The sequence below is a fragment of the Meriones unguiculatus genome, chromosome 18 (genome assembly GCF_030254825.1).
Source record: "Meriones unguiculatus strain TT.TT164.6M chromosome 18, Bangor_MerUng_6.1, whole genome shotgun sequence".
NCBI lineage: Eukaryota > Metazoa > Chordata > Mammalia > Rodentia > Muridae > Meriones > Meriones unguiculatus.
Window position 1 is genome coordinate 20,103,618 of NC_083365.1, and position 12,050 is coordinate 20,115,667.

General features: G+C 44.9%; 1 protein-coding gene across 5 annotated transcripts in view; it reads left to right on the forward strand.

Annotated features, from left to right (window-relative positions):
• Frmd5 (FERM domain containing 5) overlaps positions 1-12,050 on the forward strand; it is a 250,220-nt gene that overhangs the window by 72,804 nt on the left and 165,366 nt on the right. The window contains exon 2 of one of the 5 annotated variants that reach the window (XM_060371881.1): positions 9,114-9,174. The exons of the other annotated variants lie outside the window; for them this stretch is intronic. The gene's annotated coding sequence lies outside the window, so the exon portion shown is untranslated. The remainder of the gene's footprint in view (positions 1-9,113; positions 9,175-12,050) is intronic. 5 annotated transcript variants of the gene reach the window in all.

Genomic DNA, 12,050 nt, shown 5'->3' on the forward strand with positions numbered 1-12,050 from the left:
TCGCTATGGAGGATGATTTGAAGTAGGTTTCTGAGCTCCTCCAAATTCACAATTTAGACTCTCTAGAAGTAGGACCCAAGATCTCCGTTCTTTTTAAAAGCTCCTAAGTGTTTCCAGTGCCATTGGCTGCGGCTCCCTTCTTAAAGGGAGCGAAGCCGTAACTACCCTTTCCCTTAGTTGCACACTGCATCCCTAGAAAATTAGGAGGCACCAACTGCAATTTGCAAATACATTGTACAGGTCACCTAGGATGGGGTGTGTCTCTCCTGGGATCACAAGAGCATCTTGTCCACCTGTGTTTGCTCATCACCCCGGGAACAAATATGTTTCTTTCCACTCCTTACAGCAACAGGTGAAAAGAAGCAGGCACACCAGTTCTCACCATCAATCTAGTTCCATCTTTAGGAAATTTTCAAGTCATCTTCAAGGCCTGGAATCCAGAGACACTCAAGGGAATTAGTGAGGAGAAATACATAGTAAGTAGGTTAGCTAATGAGGTTAGGATATTAATTTTTTTTTTTTTTTACTTTGTTTGAGGTACTCCATTATGTCCTTTGGGGGAAAACAGTCTATTGTAATATTTAACTGGTTTGGACTGGATTTCCTACACCCTCCACGGCCTTCTCTGCTCCCCCCTAGGGGCACACTCCACAGAATCATGTGAGTAGCTGCTGGCCTACCTTGCTGGCCTCTCCCTCTTGGCACACAGATATGAAATCAGGAGTACTTCCAGACAAAGGCGCTAGTTCTCTTGTCCAGGACCTTTAATCTAATATTTAAAAAAAGAATGCAGAAAACGTAGAGTCTTTCCTTATAGCAACTTCTTTCAGGGGGTGGAGCGAAAGAATCTTAGGCCGAGAAGTCAGGCTGCTGATGGTCCATGTGTTGCTCTGGAGGGGCGGTGCGGAGGCCTCACCCTGTCTCACCCTGATGGTTGTGGCTTTCTGCTGTTTCATGGCGACGGCTTATGGGCCTGGGGGGTGCAGCTCAGTAGTAGAGTTTTGTGTGTTCAATCCCCAGTATGGGGGGGGAGAAAAAGAGAGAGGAAAGGAGATAAAATTGTAAAAGTTTGGATCCAATATGATGTCACTAATTTTAATAATAAGCAGCCGATTTCAGTTCTGAGGATCGGCTTGTAAACTGCAGTCTTAAGTGTTGTTCGAGGAGGAAGTCTGTTGTGTTCATTGAACACGTGCTTCCTCGGCGGTGACGGCTGCATCTGTGGGTGTCTGGATGTGCTCTAATTGCTTCTAGTCCACGGGCTCCATTTGCTGCTAGGTGACAGTGTAGGTGATTTGGATGCAATATTATGATCGAGGCGTTACCAGATACGATCTAGATGAGTAGGTTTCAGCTCCAGTGAATACAGCTTAAACCTTTCCCTGCTGTTTTCCATCTTCCAATATAAAAACCTTTGAATATGCCGTAACACTCTTCCTGCTGTGGGTTGGATGAGAATTCAGAGTATTTTCAGGATGCTAGTTAAATGCTTTAAGTCAGAAAAAAAGGGCAAAAAAAAAAAAAAAAGTCTGGTTAAACTCAGACAAGTTAGTTTTTTTGAGACAGGGTTTCTCTGTGTACCCCTGGCTCTACTGGGACTCACTGTGTAGAGGCCAGGCTGGCCTTGAAATCAGAGATCTGTCTGCCTCTGCTTCCCAAGTGCTGGGATTAAAGGCGTGCACCACCACTGCCTGTCAACGAGATTATTTTTTAAGGTGTTATGGAGCCCTGTGAATCCAGTATCATTTAGCTATATTTTTAATTCCAGAGACAGTCTAACAGCCACCTCTGCAGGAGGCCTGAAACTGTCCTTAGGCTGACTTCAGGAAGGTGGTTGTGTTAGACGGTAAAAGATAATGCTTTTGTACCTTGGATACTGCTGGATCTTGGCAACAAGCAGTCTTGTCTCCCTTGAGGACATCAGGATGCCAAGACAATTTTGAGGAAAGGAGGATGGAATGATGGTGCGTCCTCCAGTTCTCCACAAGGGAAGACAGCAATCTCCCTATAGTTTTTGTATGTTTCCTTTTAAACGGTGTCTGCTTTCTTCTTGTGATGGGATGGGAAAAAGAGATTACTTTGGACTCCCAGGAGAGGTCATGGTAGGTGGTCTCGCTACTGAGTCCACAAGCATCAGTATCATCTGGGAGCTCATTAGCACCTCACAGTCTCGGGCCCTGCCCAAGAACTACTGAATCCAAGCTTGGGTCTAATGAGACCCTAAGGTGTTTGTATGCATGTTAAATTTTGAGCATGCCTGGCATAGGGATTGTGGCTAGGCATTTTACTGGTTATAAGCACGTTGATTTCCCCGTGCTTCTGCTTGTTTGTTTTCAGTGCAGACCCAGAGTCTTGCACATATAATGCAACCTCTAGCTGCATTTGCCAACCTTCTTGACATCGTTAAAATGGCTGTGCATTTGGCACATTTTGCCAGAACTATGACATGCTGGTGTGAAGCTGTGTTGCTGTGTTGGCGGTGGCTGGCTTTCATGCAGCAACCGTCAACATCAGGATAAATGGTTTGTGATGGTGCTTTCCTTAATCTGGGAGCCAGTGTACACTGTGGTCATAGTCTTGCTGGGCTGCTGTCCTCATGAATAATATACTTCTCTCTTCATTTGCAAGGCAAGCATCTTCACTGTAGGTACTAAATATTGACTCTACAAAAACAGTTTGGGTGCTAGAAAAAGGTGACTTTAGTTATGCCTAAAATGCACAGCTATTTTTTTTCCTTAGGTAGAGTTTTGTTATGCTTCTCAGGCTGGTCACTCCTGGCCTCGAGTGATCCTCACGCTCCCAAGCAGCTGAGACAAGCATGCCCCACTCTGCCCAGTGAATAAGTGTACAATCAGATGGTGGAGTCTAGAGTCTTCTGGTCTCAGCTGGGACAGGTCTCAAGGGAGGCATCCGAGGTGTCAAATAACAACCGCTGAGGAAACTATTCATTGTGGTCAGTGTTCAGAGCTGTCAAATTCTGTGGGCAAAGAAAGATAATCAGGGCTACTTCCTAATTGCTTTTCTGCTTATATCTCCGTCTGTGTGGAAAAGGGTTTCTGCCTAATGAAGAATTTGAGCCTTGGAAGCACTTTTTTTTTTTTTTTTTTTTTGTTTTGTTTTGTTTTGTTTTGTCACTATGAGCTTTGGGGAGTGTGGCATTTCTTTTCTTGCTACTTTAAGAGTCTGGCTCCTGATGATGCACACACCGCAGAGTCAGGCCGGGTCGGCTGCTGTACAGGTCCTCTCTCCTGTCCTTTCAGAAGATGACATTTTACATTCAGATGTGGTCCGCGTGTCGTTCGAAGGCCTTTCTGTATCTCCTGGAGCACAAGGATGTACTGAGTTTGCCATGATTGCATGCTGATTTCTGAAAAGTCAAGTTCATGTGTAAAACAGTTTGTCAGGCTGGTGTGTTGGAGGAAAACAAGAACAAGTGAAATCATTTGTTTGGGAGGAATATTTTGGCATGGATTCTCTGAAGTTGGGTAAACATAATTTTTCCATGTCCCCATCTGGGCACACAGTAGCAGTCCTTCTGCCCACAGAAGGAGTTTGCACACACGAGTCGAGTTACTAGTCTAAATTTCTAGGCACAGATAGCTGGTTACCATGTGTGCATATTGTGTGTACGTGTCATTATGTATTGTCTCTATGTATAGAGTGGAGTCCGGCCCCCTGCTCGGGGATGCTGCTTTCTCCAGAGCCTCCTGTGCCTATTGATGGCGTCTTCTGCCTACTCCAAGGCTAGTACAGGCATTAGGCTGATGGGTAGTCTCCTATTACCCACCTTGCCTGGACGCCCCGGACTCCTGTCATTCTAGGGTGAGGTCAGGTCTCCTCCGGGTAAGTCTTATGAACCAAACTGCTCTTTATACAGCAAAGGAAAATACTGCTGAAGGCCTTTTGGTTTGTTTGTTTGTTTGTTTGTTTGTTGCTATTACAGTTCTGACCAGGTGGGGGCAGTTGCTCTTTTTCACCCTTAGTTGTTTAAGTCGTTTTTCATCCTTCAGCCCTGGAGAAGTCAGTGTAACTGCCGGATGTGTTGGTTTGTTTATTTCAGAAAACAAAGTCGGTTTATCAGACTTCTTTGAATCTTGATGAGAGAAACACATTCTCTGTGTTCCATACATGACAAGGTATGGTGGGAGTCACTGGCCATCTTGTCTACCTTTTCCTGCTCTTACGTTTACTTCCGATGTTTCCCAGAGAGTGAGACAGTTGGGAGACACAGAGGAGCCGCTGTGCACGTTAACATCCGTGGTTTCTGGAAAGGGCTGGCTGAGGACTGCCCCATTGTAAATTCCTTTGGACAGGATATGTTTTAAAGATGCACACAACCGGATCCAGCCAGCAGCAATATTCTGGGGAGGTGGGTCAGACTGTGAAATGGATAGCATTGTACCATTTCAGTTGCTGTAGTGTTTAAACAAGAAAAGCACTTCCTTTGTTATCAACTCAATCGCTGAGTTAGACTCATGGGCCGGGCATGGTAGCATACACCTTCAATTCCTGTGTGTGGGTACCAGAGGCAGGAGCGTCTGTGTGAGTTCCAGGTGCATAGCCTGTTCCAGGGCTGCTTGAAGACACACTGTCAAACAAGCAAAAACAAGGCATGGACATAATTGACTCTGGGGCTTCTGGAAGATGTTTGCGCCATCCTTCCTTAAAAGTCTCTTTTGGATTGAGGAGGACCATCGGGGCCGGGCAGTGCCCACCAGGGGACGCCTCTGGGTACAGTTGGCAGTTGGAAGGGCTAGGGCGAGAATGGGGAGAAGTGTGTGTGTTTTATCACCGTCTCTCTGTTTGGCTGCTTTAGGAAGGAACAAGAGAGCTGAACTCCGGGAAAGCTAGGGAGCCTTGCTTTAGGAGTCTGCCTGAAGAGGAACAGGTAGTTAAATGGAAGTTAGAGAATGCAGAACCGAGAGAGGAGGTGCAGATGAAGAAAAGCCCATCAGCAGCTGACCTGCACTCCATGTGTGCGAAACTCAAGGTCATGCCTCAGACTCTCACTAAAGAAGAACAGAATCCCCTGTCATCTCTTCAGAGTCCCCTACGCTTACTTCTTGGACTCTGATTCATTAGGTGAGCTCTTGGCTCCTGTGTGTTTCCAAGTGCTCCGGGAGAGCCCCATGCTGGGTGACTGGGGGGTGCTCCACACTGAGAGACTAGTTCTTCCGTTAGGTGGCTCCTGAGGGGTTTCATGAGTAATACAGGTACATCACTGCGTCATGGTAGCGCATCTTATGGATACAGCACGTCCACTAGTGCTCTCCAAAGAGGCTGTTTTAATGGACTCGGTAGTGAATTTCCCAGGACTTTGTGTTAATGCATTTGAGATTTGTTGGATGAGCTGAGTCTGAGACGAACAAGTTCGCTGAACATGCTGTCTCTGTCTACCCATGTGCCTTTCAGAATAGTGATGTTTATCTATTAGAAATTCACAGAGTAAATGTGGGCTACAAAACAAAACAGAGAGCACAGGCCTTGAGCTTACTATTTATAGGCATACAGCTTTTAAATATGTGAGGTCTAAAGTGGTTGGTTGTTTTGCACACCTTTGATCCTAGCACCTGTGAGGCAGAGATAGGTGAGTTCGAGGCCAGCCTGGTCTACAGAGCAAGTTCCAAGGTACACAGAGAAACCCTTTCTCTTAAAAACAAACAAACAAACAAATAAACAACAACAACAAAAATAAAAAACAACCCCCACAAAAAAAAAATCTGTAAGGTCTAAAATAATTTGTTCAGTGATCAAAAGAAGTTATGTGGAAGGTAAAACTCTTAGATATCTGTACACAGATGGACAATAACTCGTGCACAGCAGGGGCTTGAGAAACACACCCATAGCTAGAACTAACTATGAGGCGTTTGAGGCGTTTGAAAGGAACGTGGACTAGCCTGAGCAGAAGAGAGATCTATTCATGACTCCTCTTGTGGCTGTCAAAAGCAACACTGGCAGGCCACAGTTCCAGGGAGTGCCGTGGAGGCAGAGAAGGCTGGGCGGCAGGATGAGGAGGTCGGACACGCCACACCGCGGACAGCCAGGAAGCTGAGGGCAACGGATGCTTGCGCTCAGCTCGTTTTCTCCTTCTCCTTGAGTCCAGTCCATGCGATGGCACCGTTTAGGGTAGGTCCTCCGCCTCAGTTCATCTAATCCAGATCATCCCTCACAGACATGGCCAGGGATGTTTCTAAGGCGCTTCCCGAGGGCGTCTGGTTGACAACTGGGACTACCACGACCAGGAGGGCTCATTGTAAAGATATTAATGTCGCCTGACCCAAGAACAAGGGAGCAGCTGGCCTCTGCCAGGAGCCAGGGAACATGCTCTTCTCCCTTTGCTTTTATTTGTACATCTGCCTCTTTCCTAGGAGTACAGGCAGGCAGGGCTCCTCTGTTCCACTGTTTATTGCAGAGTGACTACCCGGAAGTACCTGGGTAGCTCATAAATTCACTCCCCTGGTAGATCTCACGGTCTCAATTCCAGACCCTTAGCAGAGAAAATCCAACTGGCCTGGCTGAGTGAGTGTGCGCGCTGGGCTCATGGAAAGCACAAGGCTACCTAGAAAGTTCCCTGTGCACCCGGAGAAAGAGATACAGGGCAGAGGTGAGTTGCTGAGAGAGAACCCTGATAAGATGACACACTTAGCCCAAAATGCAGCGGCTGTTAACAGACACTGTTAATATTTTTGTGTTTTTTTTCAGCGCCTAGGTGGGATTGCTCTGTAAAGATGTCATATTAACATGGTTACAATTTTTGGAAAAAAAAATATTGTATCTCTTTCGCACAAGCCAGAGATTTTAGTCATCCTGGCTCGTTGTTACTCGACTAACCCCCATCCATGTTCGAGTTTCAGATCAGCCTCTACAAAGGGGAGCCCTCCACTCACCTTGTTTGTTCATATCCTTCTTTTCTATATCTAATGAGATCAGAGGATTTTTTCCCCCTGAAGGAGGGAGAGTTTAGTGTGTGTGTGTGTGTGTGTGTGTGTGTGTGTGTGTATGTGTGTGTGTAGGTGAAAATGGAACTATAATCTTGTACTCCTTACCTAATTTGTATAAATTTCAGTGCCAGCTCTTGAGAGAGAGAGAGAGAGAGAGAGAGAGAGAGAGAGAGAGAGAGAGAGAGAGCAAGATGGAGAATAGAACAAAAACATAATTCCTATACCGTAAAGTAAAATGGAAGCTCAGAGCAGAGGTAATATCAGGGCACGGCTTCACTAAGACTTTTCGAAAATCATTTTTCCCGGATAAGCCTTAAAATAGAAATCAAGGGGCCAGGGTTCTTGCTCAGTTGGGAAAGTGTTTGCCTTGCCAGCATGACTCTGAGTGTGACCTGCAGAAGCCATGTTACAAAGGGAAAGAACACATGGTGGCTATTGCTTGTAGTGGCTCTGCTGGGGAGCTAGAGACGGTCGACCCGGTGGCCAGGCCAGTTAGGCCAGCATTTGTGGTGAGCTCTAGACCAACAAGGGGCACTGACCCCAAAATCAAGGCGAACAGTGCCTGAGGAACAATTATCAGGGGTGTTTCTCTGGCCTGCACACACATTCGAAGACACACACACATGCGTGTGCCTCAGCTCCATCCTAAATTTATTAAATTATGTTTACAATGGCACTTTATGTGCTTTCCCCTTCCTCTCTGGATATGGAAGACGGAGCACACAGTGCTAGAGAAAAACAAAACACAAAACTGCCATAAAAAAAAAAAAAAAAAGCAAAACCCAACTTTCTGCAAAGTGAAGATTGCATTTGACAGTGGTCTACAATACCATTAAAAAGCAAAGGCTGGCTGGAGAGATGGCTTGGAGGTTAAGAGCATTTGATGCTCTTGGAGAAGACCCAGGTTTGGGTCTCAGCACCCACGTCTGCAGCTCCCATTCCAGGGGAATCCTCACTCTCTTAGCCTCCACTCACACACACCGTGCACACACAGATAAAACAAAGAAATCTTTTTTAAAAGTTTGGGGAAGGCCACCATTTAATGAAATAGCCACCACATTCATGAAACTGTCGCTTGGGCCCCTCTTCTGGGACGTACCATGGTGGACTCTTGCTGTTGATTTCCTTTTTTTTTTTTTTCTTCCATCACAAAGTCTTGTTCACATTAATGGTCTGCGATTTATCTTCCTCCAAAGCCTCCTGTGCTTAGGAGACAAGAGCTAAATCAGGAATGATTTCATTAAAGATGATATCATGAGCACTCCACCGGCCACCAGTGATAAGGAGTCTTACAGATTATTGATACTTTTTGCTTTTGAGGAATTTATCATCTGAAAAACCTGGCCACATAAATTCATGTATGCATATACTTGTATACCTAGATCTCTGTATATGTTTGAAATAAATATTATGAACATATGCCAAGTGCCAAATAAGCCTGATTTTATAGTGTTCATTTCATGAATGATTAAATGCACCAGCCAAGTGCAGTGTTTTAATTAGATTTATCATTTTCTTCTCCTGAGGAAAAACACTTAAGGGTTTCCTAAATATCTCACTGAGAGAGAAAAACCATGTTTACAAATTAAATATAACAATTATTAATAGTTGCTATAAATTGATCTCCAAAGCAAGGCATTGGCTTCTTTGATTTGTGCTGTATCTCCATGTTCAGCTGTTTCCCTAGCTACATTGGTCTTTGTGTCTGTCCCCAAGCTGGCTGTATGGGGTGGTCTCAGGTTGCTCATTTTAGTGTAAATATCGGGATTTTAAGTTCAGTTGTACATTTAGACACACAAAACAATTGGAAGTAGTTGTCCCAGAATACCTAATTTTATTTCTGACTATCATTTAGTCTTTATTTATGGTCTGTGACGGTACTGATGAGAGCTTTGTGCTGGCTACATTTACATCAACTTGACACAAATTAGAGTCGTCAGAGAGGAGGGAACCTGGACTGAGGAAATGCCTCCATAAGATCAGGCTATGGGCAAACCTGTAGGACGTTTTCTCAATTAGCAATTGATGGGGGAAGGCCCAACATGTTGTGGGTGGGGCCATCCCTTGGGCTGGTGGTCCTGTGTTCTATAAGAAAGCAGGCTGAGCAAGCCATGAAGAGCAAGCCAGTAAGCAGCACCCCTCCATGGCCTCTGTATCTGCTCCTGCCTCCAGGTTCCTGCCCTGTTTGAGTTCCTGCCCTGACTTCCTCAGTGATGGACTGTTACCTGGAAGTGTAAGTCAAATAAACTCTTTCTTCCTAAAGTTGCGTTTTGGTCACTGTGTTTCATCACAGCAATAGTGATTCCAGCTAGGACAAGCTTATACTTAATATGTTCTACATTCCAGACCCTTATCTAAGCATTTTGTATGTCAAGGATGGAGTCTTGCAGTGTATTGTGGGCTGTCTTCAAACTCATGGTCCTCTGGTCTCAACCTCCTGAGTACCAGGATTATAGGCATACCAGGATTATATGTCACCATGGTTCATTTAAATGCATGTTAATGTAGTCTTCTCAACAACTCTGGGAGAAGTTCTGTAATTTTAAACTCTCAGATGAAGACATTGAAAAATGTAACTTACAGAAGGTCCTGCAAGTAAAATAAGTGATAGAGCCAGGGTGCAGCATGGCTCCATTGCACACGCTCACTACTGCCCTTGGCTCCATAGCACACGCTAACTACCACACAACTTGCTTTGCTCTCGTTTCGTGTATTTCAAGGGAGTCTGCCCTGACCTCTCTTTTCTGAATTCACAGCACACACTGACTGTATTCATCCTGAATTTTTATCTTATACTGTTATGTTGTTGGGCTTCCTTTAAGCCCTCTTTATTCCCCTTGATTTTAACACCTGTAAAGCCGGGGCTGGCCTTGACTCACTCTGTCTTGCTCTTGTCTCACATTATCCTTTGTGTTACCAAGAGCGTGAGTGCATTTTTATAGTAGACAGATAATTCTCATAGTAGTGATTTATTAAGTCCAACACTCCCTTTATTATATAAATATTTTATAAAAGGTAGAATTGGCGCTTTTTAATGATAAAGGGGGTTCTACCCTTTTAGTATCACTATGAAAGTGTTCTGTGGACAGGCCAATATCCCATCCTTAAAATTTTGTGGAAGAGCCGGGCACCCTGGTGCACGCCTGCAATCCCAGCGCTCAGAGAGGCAGAGGCAGGCGGATCTCTGTGAATTTGAGGCCAGCCTGGTCTACAAATTAAGTCCAGGACAGCCAAGGATACACAGAGAAACCCTGTCTTGAAAAACAAAACAACAACAACAAAATTTCTGGCAGAAGGCTAGAGAGATGACTCAGTGGTTAAGAGCACTGGCTGCTTGGTCAGAGGACCCATGTTCAACCCCCAACACTCCATGGCGGCTCACAACTGTCTGTAACTCAGTTCCAGGGGACCTGACACCCTCATGCAGACAAAACACCAACGCACATAAAAATAATAGAAACAAATCATTAAAAACTTAGAGGAATATTGTTAAAGATTTTGTGAAAAGACACACATAAAACCACTTTAAATCAGACAATTCAGGGGACAAGTACATTCATAATCGTAGCTGTCACCTCTAATGTAAGCCCAGGATGTTTTCATTACCTCAACAGGAAGCCCATTAGGGGAGCTGGTTAGATGTCTGGTGATCAAAAGCATCGCCACCTAAGCCCGCTGATGGGAGCTGCATCCCTGGAGCCCAGGTAAAGGTGGAAGGACAGAACCAGCTCCACCGTTTCCCTGACCTTCACAGTCACACTGTGGCATGTGCACTGTGTGTGTGTGTGTGTGTACACTAATAATAACGATGATAATATACAAATCAAGTTTTTAAAGAAAACTCATTTGGCCCAGGGAGATGGCTCAGCAGTAAAGTGCCTGCTGTATAAGCAAGAAGCCCTGAGTTTGAACCCCTCGTACACACATAAAAGCTGCAGCTGTACTCCCGGCCCTGAGGAATCCAGGAGAAGCAGAAGGAAGAGCCCTGCAGTTCAGTCTAGCCGAGTTTGTATGCTCCAGGTTCGGTGAGAAACCCTTCATCAAAAAACAAAATTAAGATGGAGAGCAGTTGGAAAAGACACCCATAATGCCAACCTCTGCCCTCACCACACACCCATGTGAACTTACACATATACTACATTACACGCATAAACACACACAAACATATACTCGCATGTATATAAAAAAAAGTCCACTAAATAGTCATTCCTAATCTTTTTTGTGCCATGCTCTTGGCAACCATTTATCTACTTTCTGCTCCCTATCTGGAATGCGTATGTAAATAGAAGCATGGCCTTGGAGCCTGGCACCTTTCACTTAGCATTATTTTTCACGATCCATCCACCTTATATGCTATTGCAGTTCTTTATTCCTCTTTTTATTATTTAATTATACTTCTCTGTATGAACATGCTACGTTTTGATTCTCCATTCACTTGTTATTAGATGTTTGGATGCTTTCTACATGTTGGCTTTTGTTACTGGAGCTGCTGTGGAAATTCATGTACAAATAAGGTTGTTGGACTGTTTTTAATTCTCGAGCATTGATCGCCAGGAGTAGCATGGCGCTGCCAATGCGGCACGTCTACATTTAGCTTGAGGGAACTCAAACGTCGAGTCATCCGTGTTGTGTAACACACGTGGGCATTACTCTCCTCTCTCTGCCCTCCCTGGAGCTAAGCGGACAGCCGCCCTGTCAGTTTGACCTTCTAAGGCACGATCCCTTCCCTAGCCTGCATGCCAGCCAGCAGATTCTCAGTACCTCACCTCACAGCAGCCAGCTCCTTAACCTCTCTGAGGCTCAGTTTCACAATGGCTCTGTTGAGCCGTAGTAATGGTGAAGCAAGGTGACACACTTAAGGCTCTCGGTGAAACAGGCTTTCAATTTCCCTCCTTGCTTTTATTTGTTTATTTTTGTGTTTTGTTTTGTTTTGTTTTTTTGGTGCTAGCATGTGAAGCCAGGCCTTTGACATGTAAAGGCACTCTCGGCCACTCGCTGCATACCAACCTGTTTAGCTATTATTTCTCATTTTCTAACCTCTCATCTGCCTCCTGTTTGGGTATCTTAAACCCACCGTGCTGCTACCAGAATAACTTGAAAAATGCAAAT